The following is a 13,713-nucleotide window of genomic DNA, read 5'->3' as shown; positions in this document are numbered from 1 at the left end:
CCTTCCTGTTCTGCATACACAGGGACGAAGTGCCCCTTCTGTGGCTGGATGTGGGGGTGTCTGCATGCAGCATGCATTGTGTGTGCCTGAGGGGATCCAGCCTGGGATGGCAGAGCAGAAGGAAGGGAAGCACTGGGGCTCCTAGCCCTGGGACCACTGAATTCATCTAGGGGGGCCCCTCCCCCAGGTTTCTTGTTTGGTGAGATGATGGGTGTCTTTTGGCCATGCCAGCGGAGTCAGGGCTTTCTATCGCTTAGTAGTCTCGTGATGACATCAGCGTGTAATAAGGCTTCCTCTAGGAATACAGGAAGGTGAGTGAGGGGAAGACACCGGCAGAAGGAATCCCAGTTAGGAGGTGTGTCTCCTTCTGGAAGGGTCCACTCTCAGGAGCCTGTCCTTCTTTGACTCCATAAAGGATTGTTGACTATCTTGGAAATTGTGAAAAGAAAAAAAAAATGCAAAAAAGTGTTGTACAAAACCAAGTTAGCAGTGACCCACCAAAGGACCAACAATGTTTCTGCTCTGTTCTGTCGCCACCAGAGTTACGAAGACCTGGTTCTAGTCAGCCTCTATCAGGCTGCGAAGTGAAGAACCAAGGAGTTTGCTTCACACACCTACAGAACTGGCTTATTGTTCACTTATCTATCACCTCTGACTAGAACGTAATCTAGAATGTAAACTAGAATCCAAGAGATAGAGACTTTGACTCGCTCGCTGTCTTCTTAGCAGACAGTCAACAAATGTTTGCCGAATGACAAAACGAACCCTGGGCCATCACTCCAGGCGTGGCCCACGTGGCCTGGCCAACTGCATTCCTACATACTTCCTGCTTCCAGTGCCCCAGCACTGGCCCCGGGAACCGTCCCCACCAGTATGTTTAGGACTCCCAAAGAATAAACGGGTATGGACAGAAATAACTTCTTTCCACACCTACCCTCAGAATTCCCATCGCTGCTATGCCTGTCTACGTGAGGTGATGTTTGGCAGGAGCTGGGGTTTCTCCTCGGCCCGCCCGCCGGCCAGTAGGCGGAGGCTGACTCCCTCAGCTAAGGGGAGGGCAGAGCATTCTGCCGGAGACTGAGACGGCTGGATGGGGCTGGACTCCTCCATGGAGGCCAAGTGGGGGGTTGTACCCTCCAGGCCTCTGACGGCAACTTTCCCTGTCAGGAGAATCACCAGGAACCAGCCGCTCTTCCCTCTCCTGACAGCCTCCCTCACTCTCACTTAGATGCACGTCCTTCACCCCTTTGTTCTTCTGCCTCCTCTGGCCAGGNCGGAGGCTGACTCCCTCAGCTAAGGGGAGGGCAGAGCATTCTGCCGGAGACTGAGACGGCTGGATGGGGCTGGACTCCTCCATGGAGGCCAAGTGGGGGGTTGTACCCTCCAGGCCTCTGACGGCAACTTTCCCTGTCAGGAGAATCACCAGGAACCAGCCGCTCTTCCCTCTCCTGACAGCCTCCCTCACTCTCACTTAGATGCACGTCCCTCACCCCTTTGTTCTTCTGCCTCCTCTGGCCAGAGTCCTCCTCCCCTCCTACTCTGCTTCCTGGCTTTATTCCTCTCAGCCTTCCTGTCACACTAACCTCTTTGTCTTCTCTCATTCCTCAAATGACTTTTTTCCCCCTGTGTAAGCCTATAAGCTGCCTGCCGGGGTCTTTCCTCCTCTTCATTTCTTCAGTCTCACCAAAAAAGGTGCCTAATCCGGATTTAAAGTTTCCTACTGGGCAGGTGGTTCCGTGTGCCCAGGTGGTCTGAGGCAGACTCTGTGTGAGAGGCAGCTTTGCAAGGCTTAGCTGTGAGCCCCACACACCTGAGTTTTGTTCCAAGCCCTACCCGCCCTCATCTCCTCACAAGTACTGACTGAGACCTCTCAGTGGGGTTTAGTCAGCTCTGGGATGGATTCCCGGAAGACAAGACGTATAAGTGGATGACAGTGTTTCAACACCCAAGGTCAAGTTAGGAAGCCACTACACACAAAACCCCACTCCATAATACAAGATAAAATATTTGACTGCTAAACTGAATGGCCCCAAGGCAACCTCAGGGCTACAGTCTGTCTTCCAGAGCCATCACTGCTGGGCCTCCACCTCCAAGCAGCTCACCACAGGCGGCCTGGCCTCCGGGACTCCCGCCCCACCACCCTGCTTTGCCTTCAGGAGCTGAGTAGCAGCCTCTGTGGGCAGAGTCTCCTTCCTACCTGCAGGGAAGTAAGGCATTTTGCACGTTTAAGCTCCTCACTGGTAGAGAAAAAGCAAGCAAGGCAAAAGTTAAGGTCTCTTCAGAGAGAGAACCAGAGGTCATCCAGCAGGAGGCAGTAATAGTTCTTTTGTGGAGAGCAAACAAGGCCGCGCTCCCGGCCTTTCTGCATTCTCTGCTGCCCCTTCCGGTGGAGATTCAGGATGGCCCTTTTCTCTATCCTGAGCTCAGCCTTCCTCCTTTCCCAGGGCCAAAGCTTTGGAATCGCAGCCACTGGCTGGGCACTTCCACACGGAGCAGAGGAGAGTCATTTAGACGGCGTGCAACACGAGAGAAGCTTGTTTGGCTCTCTTAACCCCATTTCTGTCTGGGCAACTCAGCTAACCTGGTCCCTCTAAATCCGTGCCTACTTCGGGATCCAGCTGGAGCATGTTTCTGCCCTTGTTTGCCCCCATGACAGCCTTTCTTGGTGTCCCAGACCACAGTTCCAGCCCAGGGGAACCGTTGCTGGGATTTGGAGGGATTCCTGTTTGAAAGCTTTCAAAGAGAAAGAAAAAATTCTAACTTTTAACACATAGAAGGAGCTCAGTAAACATGAGGTGAATTTGGTGAAGAATGGAAGCAAGGAAGGAGGAAAGGAAGGAAAGAGAGAGAAGGGAGGAAAGGGGGAGGGAAAGAAAATAAGGGAAGGGAGGGAGGGGGAGGGAAGTAAGGAGAGAGGGGAGGGGGAAGGAGGAAGGAAAGCAGGGAAGGAAGGGAGGGGAGGGGGAGGGAGAGAAGGTGAGAAGGTGGGGAGGAGGGGGAGGGAGAAGTCCGCTGTCTGGAGTGGCCTGCCACAGGAAGAACCTCAGACCAGAGATTCTGAAAGCTCCAAAGCGGGGTGTCTGGGGTGGGTGGAGGCAGCGGAGAGGCAGAGCAGAAGGGACAAGCTCCTGCGAGAAGGCAGGCCAAGGGCCGGGCACTCGTCTGCCCCATAGCTCCTCTGCCTAGGTCTTGGGGACCCCAGGGGCCACACCCCTTGTCTATACTGCTCTCTTCTACCTGGGCTGCTCCTTCCTCTACTCTCCATGCTTCCCATTCCTACCCCTTCAAGACCAGCTACAAATGTCCTCTGAGACTTCCCACCATCCCTTCCCTGCCCCAGCGGCCGGGACTCTTCCTCCCGGGCTGGCCACCAGCCTTGCTCACGTTCTCGGAGTAGCGCTTGGCTGAGTATTTCTGTTTCTAGGTCTCTCCCCTTCACAGCTGTGCTCATCCATGTACACATTCATGTCTTGTTCATCCCAGAATCGGCCTGCAGTGACGGAGAGAGACCCGGCTCCCCAGGGCTGCCAGGTAGCTCCCAGGCCAGTGGGGAGGAGCGGAGTTAGATGGTGACTGTATTTTTTTTTTTTTTGAAAGGGAGAGCCAGGCTGCTGTGGGAGAATGTAAGAGGGGTTGTGTTCTGTCTGGGGCTAGGGCGGGAGAGTCAGGGACGGTCTCCCTGAAGATGGAACATTTAAGCCGAAACCTGGAGAATGAGGAAGTCCAGAGAGAGAGGTAGGGGTGTGTGTGCATGCATGGGGGAGCGTGGGGGGGAGAGAGAGAGAAAGAGAGAGAGGAGACAGGGGTGGGGTCCCAGCTCACACTGAGCCTGTGCATGTGCAAAACCTCCCCAGGGAAGGATACAGGGCCCCAGGAGGGAGGAACCCAAGCAGAGCCACACAGCCAGGAGGGAAATAGGCTGGAGAGTCAGGTAGGAAAAGATCAGGGGACGCTGGGAAGGCCGAGTTCAGTGCCAGCTCCGGAAAGGGAGGGTCCTATTTGTTTTTGTATTCTTGAGGCCTGCAGGATAACAGGTGCTCAAGAAGCATTTATTGAAAAACAAAGAAATGAAAACACTTTAACTAGGGAAACAGAATTTAAACAGGATATGGAGATACGACAAGTGAAACAAAGCCTCTCTCAAGGCCAGCTGTGCCATCATGAGAGCCATTCTGACCTCTAACTGGGAGCCCAGGACGCACCCCATCCTTCTGACTGACGCAGGGACAGTTTGTACTGAGCACATATGGCATGGTTTGAGGTGGTCACACTTAGCAAGACATGTGTGCCAGCTATCCTAAGCAGGCCTCTCTGGAGCCGGTGGGGGGAATCTAAGGGACATCTGCCAGGCTGCGACTTCACGCGGCAGGGAAGTCTGGCAGACAGAGACCCAGCCAGGGGCTGTCTTGATGCCACTCGTCAGAGAGGGACTTTCTCTGCTACTCCCTGCTGTCTTGGGGGTTCCAGCGAATCGAAGCATTTTAGAGGCAGGGAGGACTCTAGGGGTCATCTGGTCGGCCCCTCACTTTACAGATGAGGACACTGAAGCCGGAAGGGGTGAGTGACTTACCCTCCACGCTGGCTCTCAGGCCTCCTGATTCTACATCCAGGCCTCTTAGAAGCACATCTAATGGGGAAAAAGGAGAGGGAGAGGAGAGCAGGAGAGGAGGGCTGGAGGGATGAGGAAAGGAGGGAGGAGACTACGCTGGGGCCATCTGGTGGGCACTAACTGGGCAAGTGGGGGAGGGGCAGACTAGGAAACACTGCCCTGCAACATGTTCCTAACCCAATTTAGGCAACATGTTGAGAGGCAGTAAGTGGAAATAAGGCCACTATTTGTCTCTCAGCGGAAGGCTTACCTCTGGGAGGAGGGCATCTGCCTCATAGATCCTGGGTGCCACTGGCTACAGCTGGGACCACACATCCTTCTACTTCCGGCTGTTGCATCCTTAGGCAGTAGGTAGGAGCGAGGATCTGGGACAAAACAGCCAAAGTCTGTCTGAGCCCTCACACTTGCATTATCTCCCATAGCTCTCGTCTCCTTCCTTCTAGTAGGAGAACTCCTGAGTTGGGGCTGGCACGTAGCTGTCTGCAATAAAGACTGCGTTTCCCAACTCCTTGTAACTGAGTTGCCTTTGTGACTAAGTTCTGATCAATGGCATGTGAGCGAGGGATCAGGCGCGGCCTCACAAAGTCAGCAGTGGTTCTCTAACTGGAGGGATGGTGCCCCCCCAGGGAACATTTGGCAATGTCTGGGGACATTTTTGTGTGTCCCACCTGGGAAAGAGGAAGTTAACACTGGCACCAAGCGGGTAGAGACCAAGGGTGCTGCTAAACATCCTACAATGCACAGGAGAGCCCCTACAATAATGAATTATCTGACCCCAAATGCCAATGGTGCCAAGACTGAGAAACCCTATCTCAAAAGGAGAGGGTATGCTCATCTCACTCCTTCCTCTACACTACTGACTGGAGTGTGGACGTGAAGGCTGGAGTCTGAACTGCCATCTTTGATCATGAGGTAGAAGCCACATTGATGAAGCAGAAAGAGAAAAGGAGTCTGGACCCCTGAGGATCCCCAAACTGCCATATCAGCTATGGACAGCTCTCTTCCGGATTTCTCTACCTACAACTTAATAAAGTTCTGGTTCACTTAAACCTCTGTTGCCTTGATTTTCTGTCACCTAGAGATGAACTTAATACACCTTTTCCTCTGGCTCTCTTTTCATTCCTATCAACTAGGTGAGCCTCTGTTCACCTAGCCCTTGTGCCTAGTCTCTCCTCCCTTTGTATTCCTTTGTTGCTCCCAGGTTTCACCCCCAGATTTAGCTGACAGCTATATTCATTCATTCTCAGTTTGATTTACTTTGAATTCTGACATCTGCTCCAAGATCCATCTTGTTGCAGCTCTGAGACCATCAGGTCCTGCTCCTTCCAGATTCCCAATCAGGTTCTAACCAACCCCATGAGTCAGCCATATCATTCAGGTTCTAGACATTTCTTCGTAACCCACTTTGCAACATGGAGCCACATTCTCCCAGGCTAGGTGCTATCTGTAATGACCAGCGTATAATGAGTGCCAGCCCAGCTGACTGGAGGCTTGACCAAAGGAACAGACCCTGACCTTTACTCCATACAGGCACTACCAGCTGAGTATCAGCTCTGGTCTTATTATACCTGAAGAATTAACCCACCCATCCATCCATCCATCCATGCATCCATTTATTCAACACCTGCATGAGTCATGTTCAAGGCTCTCACATGGAATCTGTTATAACAATACCCTGGAGGTCTTTCTATTTATCATTATTATTTTCCACAGGCTTAAAAACGACAAACCTTTGGCTACTAGGTAGGATTACCCAGAAAAACAGAGGGGAATAGCTGCCCTTCTCTTTATCCCTTTGTGCCTCCAATTTGCTAGTGTTCATTAGCCCTTTCCTTTCTGGGAATTTAAAGTCTGCTTCTGAAGAGCTGAGAAAAAAGTCATGGTGACCCCACCACTATAAAAATGAATTCAGTTTTACAATCACAGAGTCAAGGATCCAAAAGTAAATCATTTGCATTCAAGAGCAAATATTCCAGAACAAGGAGGGAAATTCAGCCAGCATACTTGCTATTGCTTGAGATTGTCTACCTGACATCTTGAGAATATAATAAAATGCCTAGAACAAATCATTTCAAGGGGAAAGTGGGAGAGGACCAAAGAAAAGTAAAACAAGGAACATCCCTGTGTGCCTCCATAGCCTTCAGATGAACCGGGACAAATTATGAACCTAGTCCCAAATTTCTGAGTCATGACTGTAGATCTGATGTGAGGGTGGAAGCTTCCAAAGTAATTTAGTGTGAGAAGAACAAAGGTGAATCATTTTAACTGTCTTCCTTTTGTTGGTTGAAGTAGAAGAGCAAGAATATGGCTGTCATGTTAAAAAGAGGCAAGAATTAATATTCTAGATGCTGGGGAAGCCAACTTCTGAGATGGACCCCACTATTCCCACCTCCTGGTATTCACACCGCTCAGTAGTCTCCTCCCACACTGTATTAGAGATGGTCTGTGTGAGCAATAAAATACAGTGGAAGTGATGGTATGTGACCTCTGAGGCTACATCATAAAAGACATGTGGTTTACACCTCTCTCTCTCTCTCTCTCTCACTCACTACTCACTCGGGGATGCAGCCCTGTGGAGAAGTCTGTGGCCAAGAACTGAGGCCTCCTGTCAACAGCCACAGGAGTGGCTCATCTTGGAAGCAGATTTTCCAGCCCCAGTCACACCTTCAGATAATTACAACCTCAAATAACCTCATGAGAGACCCTGAGTGTGAACCACTCGGCATATGCTCCCTGACCCACAGAAATTGTGAGGTAATAATTTTTTTATTGTTTTAGGCTGCTAAAACAATAGGGTAATATGTTGTTTTTGTTGGCTTTTTTTTTTTTTTTTTTAAATTTTAGAGAGAGAGCATGAGTGGAGAAGAAGGGCAGAGGGAAAGAGAGAATCTCAAGCAGGCTCCATGCTCAGCATCGAGCTCAACATGGAGCTTGATTCCACAACCCTGAGATCATGACCTGAGCCAAAACCGAGAGTTGGATGCTCAACCAACTGAGCTACCCACGAACCCCAAGAGACAATTATTATATCCCTTAATGTCATGTCACTGTGTTAGAAGTTCAGTTAATTCCCATGACAGTCTTGTGAAATAGAATTTTCTCCATCTTTGAAGTGTGAAAATTCAGAGAGGTAATTTCCTAGGGTTATACAACTGTCTCCAAAGCCCACTAGGCCACACTGCCTCATTTAGTCAAGCCTCTCAGGCTTTCTCCTCCTCCCACTGACCTGCAGAGATGAGCCAGGCTGTCCTGCTGACAGGGGTCTCAGGTTTAACGATGAGATTATATGAGCATAGGGTGGGGGAGGATGAGGGCTTAAAAACTACCTTTGCCTACAAAAATGTTCTTCTTACACACTCTGTGAGGCAGTTTTGAGAACTTGGTGGAGACAAGGTGAAGCAAATGGCATTCTAAAGCAATGACAAATAAATGAAATAACTAAAATGTGGACAATATGGGGTGCCTGGTAGCTCAGTCAATTGAGCATCCAGCTCTTGATTTTGGCGCACGTCATGATCCCCCGGTCATGGGATAGAGCCTCAGGCTCTCTGCTGATGATGGAGCCTCCTTGAGATTCTCTCTCCCCAGCTCTGCCCTCTCCTACTTGTCGCATGCTCTCTCTCTCTCTCTCAAACAAAAATAAATAAATAACAATGTTTCTCATTAGAATCAGAAATTTAATGACAAATAACAAGAGCTCCATTGAGACAGAGGGTTCTTGGGGTCACTTGTGGGTCTGTGACAGACATCTCGTGGGGAAAGAGCTGAGACCCTAAAAGCTTGGACACCTCTACCTGGAAGATTTCCTTCTCACTCATCAGCCTTGTCCCTCAGTCTGACTCAGAAGAAAGGAAGCCTAGAGTGATTCTTCTGCCTGTTCTGGAATGGACTTGACCTAGGTTCTACTGGATGTCATCACCAACATACCTTTCCTTCCCCAATTCCCCACGCAGTGGGAAGTAAAGGGGCATAATATCCTCTGAGCTAATGTTTTGGGCCAATAAATCAGATCGATCCTGAGCTTTCTGATGTAGTTTTGAGATCTCCTTGAGGATTTAAATTGATGCTGGTAACAGAAGCCGAAGTGGACTAGTGAGAGTCTGAATACCTAAATCCCAAACCAGTGCTTTTCAAACTTTAATGCAAATGGATCACCTGGCGGATCTTATTCAAATGCAGATTCTGGTTCCACCCACCCCAGTTCATCCTCCCCTTGCCCCACAAACTACCCCCACACATACCCCAAGCCACATAGTGCATTCTGTGAGCCTTCTTTGCACCCTTGTTAAAATGCTACACTCCATCTGCCCTGAAGGAAAAAAAAATGCAGATTCTGATTCATCAGGTGTGGGGGAGGTCTGAGACCCCGCCTCTCTATCCAGCTCACAGGGTCTGCTGATGCTCCTGGGCCATGGTCACCACTGTAGTAGGAATGGGCAGAAAGCATTTGTTCTCATACTTGGCTGCATAGGACAATCACCTGAGGAGCTGAAAAAAAAAATACTAGTGCGGAAGCTGGCATTTAGCCATGCTCAATGCGTAAAGGAGTAAATGTGCTGTCTGCAGGCACAAAGCCTGACAAGACTCAGACTCCCGTCTGGCTTGGCCTTTGTCCAGCCATCTCGACAGCAGATAGTGACTGCCACCTACAGGATGGTCCTACATCCTTCCTGAGCTCTACTCTGGAAGCCTGCTCAGCAACCCAGTCAACCCAGCCACAAGGTCCAGAACTGGCACTGACTCCCTCAGAACGCGAATACCTGCTTCTACCTCAGTTTCCCCTCTGTGACTAGAATAGACCCCCCTCCCCCGAACACCAGCCTACTAGTCTGAGATTTTCAACCTGCTCTTCCCAAGCCCTTTCCTTTGGGGGCTGGATCATGTTCCATTTATCCTCAGCTGGGTATTCTTTGTTCTCTTGACTGGCTGATGGCACAGAACAACGGAACTGACCCATACCTGACTTTGTCACTAGCTCCCTGAACCCCGGTGACCTACTCTACCAGCACCAAGGCCAAGTTAGCTCCACCCAAGGCCAAGATAGCTAGACCCTTTTTCATGCCATGCATTGGACTTCTCAGCCTCTACCATTTTCCCAGACTGTCTGCTCGTCCTCCTCCTATCCCCCAGGCTGTATGCTAATCCCTGCCGGGATCCCTGCACACAAATTGGCCTTAGGTTGGAGAGTCTTTTCATATGCGGCCTTCCTCTCTAATTCCCTCTCCCTCTCTCTCCCCTCAAGTCCCCTTCCACCTGTACCTCACCTGGAGACCTCTTGACTCAGCATCACAGTTGGCTGTGTACCTGTGTTCACTTCCATTAGGCTTATAAACCAGGCATCTGTCTTTTTCTTTGTATCTCATGTAGACCCTCAATCATCGTTTGCTGGAGAGATGAGGAAGCATAGGAAAAGACCAAGTACACATTTAATGAAATTTAGTGGTCTCTCTGACCCTTGGGCCCCACCCCACTCAGCCTGCATGCCACCTCCTAAATTAATCATTTTCTAAAGCACAGTCATTCTAAAGCACATACCAGAAGAATCTAGTAGCTACCAATTGCCTGTAGCATTACATCCACCTTTCTCATCCTGAATCAGGCCTGCAGAGGCCACTTTGCCCCAGCTGGCCTCAGTCCTACCTGTCCCTGTCCAACCTAATCTCCCAACACATTTAACTCCTTACCCCCCCCAACAGTACTTCTGTAAGGGCCTATTCGTCCCTCTTCTCTATCTTAATGCCTATATTTCTTCATCCTAGAAAATTTTCTTTTCCTTTCCTTATTCCCATCTTGCCACCTATGTAGTTTGGTTATTGGTCTGGCTAATAATTCAGTGCTAAAATTTTTTAGGATGAAAAGGGCCATCATTTAAATGTTGATTTTACTGGCAAAAAGTTTTCATTTTGGAACACCGTGGGCTTGCACAAGTGAAAATAAGAACCCACCCAAGTTCTTTGAGACAAAACTGAGGAAATCATGAGGCTGAAGCTAAATGTTTCCAGCTTTCAGTCTGAGAAGCTGGGTGTTCTGTTTGGTAACAGACATGCTGTTGACGGTCCAGGAGGAGCCGGGTAGGGAGGTGGACAATGTCTCAGGGTTGCAACAAATTTAGCTGATGCTGTATCTGAACTTTGGTTTGTTCCTGCAGGATGTGGCTTTTTGTTTTTAAATTGAGAGTTGCTTGCTACTAATAACAGCAAACACTTGTTCCACATTTACCGTCCGCCAGCCCTAAGATAAACCCTTGCAAGGATTAATTTCTGCAATCCTCAAAACAACTTCGGGATTTTTCAGAGGAGGAAAGAAAGGCTTTAGGAAGTTGAGGATTACGTCTTTCAAATCAGAGTCAGAGCCAGGATGTGAACACCCAGGAGTGTGACTCTGCAGTCTGAGCTCCAAACCTCAGCATCTTTGTTGTAAAAAAATCTCATCCTTTTAAAACTTCTTTTGGGGGTATGCTTATAATTAATACAGTAGTACATACTTATCACTTGGGAGTGCAAACTCAAAACACTTACACTGGCTGGGGTGCCCATCACACTTTGCCATTTGTTTTCATTCGCTGTACGGCATTATTTGTGTATTGCTTCATTTTCAACTGCTCATGTTTCTCCCAAGGAATTGGAAGTCTCCATGGACTGTGTCTTAGACTTCCACTCTGTCTCCCACAGGAGGCCCAAATATATACTCCCTAACTACTCAGTGAACTGAGTTAAGCCCGTCCTCCAGTGACCTCCTCCTTCTGAAGCAAAGCAAAGCTAGTGAAAATACAGAACAGTATAGATTTCTAGGCCTTCTGGGGGAGGCTGGAGCTGCTCCTAAGCACTGAAAATAGAGCAACATAGTAACTTAAAAATAATTCTGCTGTACAAACATGAAATGTGTTATTGCAGACTCCCAGGGGTGAATAATGGATGTGAACTTTAAAACAGCAAAATGAAGTTGTATTTAATTTAGGGCTTTGCTGTTCAGGAAACTCAAATTGCAGCTGCGCGCTATCAGCCTGCTTGGAGGTGGTTACAGTTCGTGCTTTGGCTCCCTCTGTCGGCAGGAAGGAAGGGGTAATTTTTTTCACTTGGAGTAATTCTTGGTTCAGGTTTCATAATGGCTGCTGTTTACTGTATGTACCTCTCGAAAAAAATTCATCTCTTAGGGTTAGGAAAGGTTTAAGACCTTAAAACCGACTGAATCTTTCTTCTCAGATGGCAACTAAATACACATTTTCATTCCCTTTACATGCTAACATTGCTGTCTCTGAAGCTAGATTCACTATAAAGCGCTTATTAATTGTCATAGAACACACATGGAACTTGTTCCTTTGTGGCTTTCCCAGTCTTCTCATTGTAGGGGGTAAAAAGTACAACCTTGATTGCTAGTGGAGTTTGTTACAAGCCTCGTTTTCCACACTGTCTGCTAACCCTGTATCTTGGTAATGTTTTCCATGACAGGAGGAGCTTTGGCCTCAGCTAGTAAAAGGAATCAAATATCTAAAATTCTTTGTTTGATTCATCAAGTGGAATTAGGAACACACACTTCCTTCTCTAGCACCTGTCTCTTTCCCAGTGTTCCCTATGCAGAACTTTTATATATGAGCCTGAGTTGTTACTTAGTTATGTCAATGACTCATCATTTGAGAGTTGGCACCAACACCTCGGGACAAAATTCCTCTGCACGGTGTTCCCACAGGGGCACTGAACATCTGTCTCTTCCTCCGTTCCTCCATGTTCAACTCCAAGAACCAGTGAAGATTCTGAGATGCCGCAAGTGTCAGTACATTGCAGAGTTCAATAAGAATTATGTAAATATGATTTAAAGTAATATTCTATTTTACAGGCTAATTTTGCACATGCAAGAATTCCCTGATGTCTGCAAGGACGTATTTTATTTCATTAATCTTTATTAAAGGGGGCATAACAATGTTATACATAAAAAAAAAAATTCTTGTTGTCAAGGAATGTTACTTACGTTTTGATGGAATAAAACAGGCCTGACAGCAATCCGGGTTCTGCCACTTACTGTTTGGTGAGACAGGCCACCATGGGCGCTCAGCATCCTTGCAGGCTCTTGCCAGGTAATGCTAAGAATGCAAAAACCCTGTTCACTTGGGCCATGTCTCAGGGTTGTGCTGGCAGTGAGCAACCTTGAGGGTGTCTCCTCGTGGGACCAAGAGCAGTCTTGCTTACTGCCTGCTATTAAATGGTGGGTTCCCCAAGTTTAGCATTTCTCTCCTGTAATGCAATCCATTTTGTGTGCAAGCATCCGTCTGGGCCCATCTGCTTCATTCCGGTGAGAACTGGGGTTCAGGAACCGAACACAAACATGTTGACACTGTGGCTACTGCTTTTGCTGTAACAATCTTTCATTTCTGACCCAGTACTCTCGTGTGCTCTGTCAGCATCCGTGAACCTGTGACCAGCTAACATGTTAGCCTGCAAGGAGGGTAAAATCTCAGATTGTTCACAGTTCTTGATACTTATTAGCTGAGTGTCCCTACACAATTAATTTAACCTTAGTTGCAGTGTCCCTTCTTTCTGAAGGGGACAATACTACCTGCCTCATAGCACTGTTGTGGAGTTAAATAAGAACGGAAAGATCCCAACCACACCACACTCTCCCTGGGAGCTCCCTTCCCCTCTTTAGAACACTGACAGACACTACTCTGCTTTGATGCCTGATGATGCTAGGCAGGGACGATTGGCCTGAGCCATGGCGTGGTCTGTGGCTGATGGTGGTTTGGTGCAACAGTGGGCCGTGGACCGACCTGAGGAGAGCGCACAGCTGTAGAGCCGAAATTTCCACGTGGGCGGGGCTCGGAAAGCCGCAAACTGATAGGAGCCAGAGGGTTTTGTCTGCAGCGGTTGCATAGCAACCACGCCGTATTAACTTAGACTGTCTATTTCAAGTGGCTTCGGGGTCGCGCTGTTGGGGATTACTGGGGCACTGAAGACCGCCCCCGCCCCCCAATCACCCACCTGATTCGTGGCCACCACGCCATTCCGAGGAGCCTCTGGCTCGGCCGCCTCCCGCCGTCCCCGGGAAACCCTGCGGCCGCGCTCGGGCGCGCGCCCTCCAGCCGCGCGCACCCGCACACGCATGCTCCTGGC

General features: G+C 49.0%; 1 long non-coding RNA gene across 1 annotated transcript; it reads left to right on the top strand.

Moving 5' to 3' along the window:
- Positions 1–7,172: 7,172 nt before the first annotated feature.
- LOC144216741 (uncharacterized) lies at positions 7,173–8,629 on the top strand. Its single transcript, XR_013330733.1, has 2 exons — positions 7,173–7,363; positions 8,277–8,629. It is a non-coding gene; the product is annotated as an uncharacterized LOC144216741 (long non-coding RNA).
- Positions 8,630–13,713: the final 5,084 nt, after the last annotated feature.

This window comes from Crocuta crocuta, unplaced genomic scaffold, assembly GCF_008692635.1.
Source record: "Crocuta crocuta isolate KB4526 unplaced genomic scaffold, BGI_CrCroc_1.0 scaffold48, whole genome shotgun sequence".
In the NCBI taxonomy this organism is placed as follows: Eukaryota; Metazoa; Chordata; class Mammalia; order Carnivora; family Hyaenidae; genus Crocuta; species Crocuta crocuta.
The sequence above is the reverse complement of the archived record's forward strand: the minus strand, read 5'-3'. Positions and strand labels throughout refer to the sequence as shown.